The 4,761-nt window shown below is 38.0% G+C and overlaps 1 pseudogene; it reads right to left on the bottom strand.

The window, feature by feature from the left end:
• Nucleotides 1–282: 282 nt before the first annotated feature.
• Nucleotides 283–415, bottom strand: LOC116890620 (annotated as a pseudogene).
• Nucleotides 416–4,761: the final 4,346 nt, after the last annotated feature.

Here is a 4,761-nt window from a genome sequence, read left to right as displayed (position 1 = left end):
TCAGGCAGTTCAATGTCCAATTTTCTGAGGAACCTCCAGACTGATTTTCAGAGTGGTTGTACCAGCTTGCACTCCCATCATCAATGGAGGAGTGTTCCTCTTTCTCCACATCTTCGCCAGTATCTGTTGTTACCTGAGATTTTAATCTTAGCCATTCTGACTGGCATGAGATGGAATCTCAGGTTTGTTTTGATTTGTATTTCCCTGATGACTAAGGATGTTTAACATTTCTTTAGGTGCTACTTGTCCATTCAATATTCCTCAGCTGAGAATTCTTGTTTAGCTCTGTACTCCATTTTTTTTTCCTGGCTATGGAGTTTTTAGCAGGGGTCAGCACATCTGGAATGCAGTTGATAAGCCTTGACCTGAGAAAACCACCTTCATGATCACGGTATTTCCCGTGCCAGGTAGATCTGTACCATTTTTAATAGGGTTGGTTCTCTGAAATCTACTTCATGAGTTCTTTGTATATATTGGATATTAGCCCTCTATTGGTACTGTAGGATTGGGAAATAACTTTTCCCATTCTGTTGATTGACATTTTGTCTAGTGACAGTGTCCTTTGCCCTTCTGGGAAGCTTTGCAATTTTATGAGGTCCATTTGTCTCTTCTTGATGTTAGAGCATAAGCCATTTGTGTTCTGCTCAGGAAATGTTCCCCAGTGCCCATGTGCTCAAGGCTTTCTGAGGTTTTCTATCTCCAGGATCGTCTCCCTTTGTGATTTCTTTATTGTTTCTATTTTCATTTTTAGATCCTGGGTGGTTTTGTTCAATACCCTCACCTGTTTGGTTGTGTTTTCCTATAGTTCTTTAAGGGATTTTTGTGTTTCCTCTTTAAGGAAACAGGTGCTTCCTGTTTACATGTGTTACCTGTATTTCATAAGGGAATTATTATGTCCTTCTTAAAGTCCTCTATCATCATCATGAGTTGTGATTTTAAATCTGTATCTTGCTTTTCTGGTCTGATGGGTTATCCAGGACTTGCTGAAGTGGTAGAACTCAGTTCTGGTGATGCCAAGTAGCCTTGGTTTCTTTTGTTTATGTTCTTGTGCTTGCTTCTCAACATCTGATTATTTCTAGTTCTACCTGCCCCTGCTGTCTCTGACTGGAGCCTGTTCCTTCTGTGATCCAGGTTGTGTCAGAACTCCTTAGAGTCCAGCTGTATCTATGATCCTGTGATACTGAAATCCTGGGTGTGTCAGAGCTCCCGGGCATCAAGCTGCCTCTGGGATCCTGAAATCCTGGTGCGGCCAAGTTTCTGAGATCCTGTTGTGTCAGAGCTACTGGGACTCAAGCTTTCTCGTGGTGTTGCAGGAGTGGATGGGAAGCCAGAGCCCTGGGTTTGCTCCAGGTTGCACCTGTACCTCTGGCTGGGCAGAGTTTAGGTTTCCCTGGTTCCTGTTGGGGTTCTAGTTAATCTGGGTATTGGAAAAAATGTTGTGGAGTCAACTGTGATCTTGAGTGTGTCAGAGCTTCAATGCTCCTGGTGGTATCCTATCTCCTGAGAGTCAAGCATCCTCTGTGATCCTGGACATTTCAGTGCACCAGAGAGTTGGGCTCCCTCTGGGTGTTGTAAAAATGGATGCAGAGCTAGCACCCCAGGTCTACTCTGGGTCCAGAAGGAACCTGTGCCACTGGCTTGCTTGAGGTTTCCTGAGTCCCTGGATCCGGGGGGTCCCAGTCACTTGAGGTGTTGGGGCTAGTCTTTTGGCCTCCTCACTCTGATCCTGGGTGTGTTAGAACACCTGTGAGTCAAGATTCCTCTGGGTGCTGTGGGACTGGGTGCAAAGCCAGCTCCCAAGGTCTGCTCAGGGCACTGGTTCAGACCAGTAATATGTTAATCTTACTGATCCATGAGCTTGGGAGTTCTTTCTATCTTTTGATATCTTCTTTCATTTCTTTCTTCAATGAAGGTATTATTGTACAAGTCATTAACTTTCTTTGTTAGAAATAACACAAGAGATTTTTTATATTATATGAGGTTATTTTGAAAGGTGTTGTTTCCCTAATTTATGTCTCAGACCAGTAGTCCCTTTACATAGGTGGGATAACTGACTTTTGTGAGCAAAGTAACTAGATACAAAATATTTTCAATGTATTTATCATGTGTAGAAGTGTCTGGTGGAAATTTGAGGGTCACTGGTATAACATATTGTATTATTTGTACATGAAGAGACTTTGACTTCTCCCTTTCCAATTTGTATACACTTGACATTCTCCAGTTGTCTCATGGCTCTAGCTAAGACTTCAAGTACTATACTGAATATAGAAGGAATGAACACCCTTGTGTTTTTACTGATTTTAGTAGAATTGCTTTGAGTTTCTCTCCATTTAAGTTGATGTTGGCTATGGGTTTATTGTACTGTAATTTTCTTTATTATATTGAGGTACATCTCTCCCTTGTTTCCCTAAGCCTTAGGGCTTTTATTATGAAGAGATATTGGACTTAGTCAAAGGCCTTTTCTGTAAATAATGAGAAGATCATGTTGGGTTTTTTATGTTTTGTTTATACAGTGAATGACATTTATTTATGTATGTTGAACCATCCCTGTAATTCTGGGATGAAGCTGACTTGATCATGCTGGATGATCTTTTTAATGTGCTCTTGGCCTCACTCTAAGTATTTTTATTAAATATTTTTACATCTGTGTTTAAAACAATTACTATTTAACCTTCTTTTTGATTCTATGTGTGGTTTAGTTATCTGGGAAATTATGTAACTTGGACAATGTTTTTTCTGTTTGTATTTTGTGTAATACTTTGAGGAGTATTGGCATTAATTCTTCTTTGAAGATCATAGAATACTTATATCACCTGGCCCAGAGTTTTACTCTATTTTATTATTATTTTTATTTTGGAATGGGGAAGTTTAGTAATTGATTCTATTTCCTTGGGGTATAAGTGTACTTAAAATTCTCATCTGATCTTAATTTAACTTTGGTACATGGTATGCATCAAAAAAATGTTTCTTATAGATTTTCAGTTAGATGGGGTACAGAAGAATTTTAAAATATGTCCCACTGATTTTCTGGATTTTCTTGGTGTCAGTCTCTTTTTCATTTCTAATTATATTAATCTATATATTCTCACTTTACCTTTAAGTTAATTTGGCTAAGAATTTGCAGTCTCAGTTATTTTTCTCAAAGACTCAACTCTTTCATTGATGCTTTGTGCTCATTTTTGTAGAAGAATTTTAATCCAGCAACATGGCTGATCTGACAAGAGATTACATCCTAAACTATACTCCAGCTGGAATGCAGATATGCCACACACCTCTAAACCCTCTGGCTGGAATACAGACAAGTCCTTAGCATCTACCTTTGATCCCTTTAGCTAGAATTCAGACACATTTTTAGAACACACCTCATATCCTGGACAATGACATCTAGTTGAACAGCAGACAAAGTGACGATTCAGAGAAAGATTTGACAGAATAAATCAAATAAATCAGAGATATAATATGCCAACTCTCAAGAAAACAGACAGGAAAGAAAGGCTACTTAAGAGCTGTTGGGGGGGTATTCAGTTAAGTGCACTTCAGGTGAATTCGATTATGACAGTTTAGTTGAGTGCAAATCATGAGTTCAGTTTGTGGAGTTCAGAGGAAGTTTTTCCAAGAAGAGCAATCCAGTCAATAGCTGAGAGAAGCCAATTTGAATCAGTTAGCTTGAAGAGGAGTTTGCACCAGAACAGGTAACTTGAGCCAGCCAGCCAGAGTTCAGAAGGAGCTAGAAAAAGTAAGTTTATTTATTAATAAGCCTCAAAGGCTGAATATTTTAGGCCCAGGTTAGTAGACAGAGTCTGGAAGCTGAATCCTTCAAGGTCCGGGCTTACAGATGTTTAGATGGTGTGGAGGTTAGAAGCTTCTAGGCCTAGGTCTTGCGATAGTAATACTCTGTGCTCAACTGAAGCCCTGTATTTCTAAAGTTTGTGTAGAACTCTAGTCTCATCCCATCATCTGAGAAAATAACTGTCATTTATATTTATAATTTTTGTTTGTTTCTATTTTAATGATATCAGTTCTCAGTTTTAGCATTTCTTGGCATCTATTTCTTTTGAATATGATTCTTCTTTTTGTTTTAAAGCTGCCATATGTGCTCTTAACTTTCTAGTTTGTTTTGTTTTGTTTTGATTTGATTTTAATGTAGGCATGTAGTTTCATGAATTTGCCTATTAGAACAAACTGCATTGTGTCCCATAGGTTTGGGTACTTTGTATATTCATTTTCATTCAGTTTTATAAATGCTTTTCTTTCTTTCTTCATTTCTGTCTTGGCCCATTTTAACTTCAGAAGAGACATTCAGTTTGTAAGTTTTCTGCTCTTTCCATTGTTAATATCCAGATTTAATCTGTGGTGTTCAGATAGGATGCAAGTGTTATTGTTTATTTTGTTGTATGTGCTGAGGCTTGTTTTGTTTCTGAGTATGTGGTCAATTTTGAAGAAAGTTCCACGAAGTGATGAAAAGAAAGTATATTCATTTATGTTTGTGTAAAATATTCTGTAAATGTCTGTACGGTTCATTTGGTTTATAATTTTTGTTAGCTCTCCCATTTCTCTGTATTGTTGTTGTTTAGATGATTTGTCTAATACCAACAGTGTGGTACTAAAGCCTACATCAACTGTGTGAGGGTCAGTATGTGGTTTAATATGTAATAATGTTTCTTTTATAAGCTTAGGTACTCTTGTTTTCCGTGCATGTTAAGAATTCCAATGTTCATTTGGTGGCTATCTTTTCTTTGGTAAGTATTTAATGGCACTTCC

Source organism: Rattus rattus, chromosome 1, assembly GCF_011064425.1.
Source record: "Rattus rattus isolate New Zealand chromosome 1, Rrattus_CSIRO_v1, whole genome shotgun sequence".
Lineage (NCBI taxonomy): Eukaryota > Metazoa > Chordata > Mammalia > Rodentia > Muridae > Rattus > Rattus rattus.
This window is presented reverse-complemented; position numbering and strand designations above follow the sequence as displayed.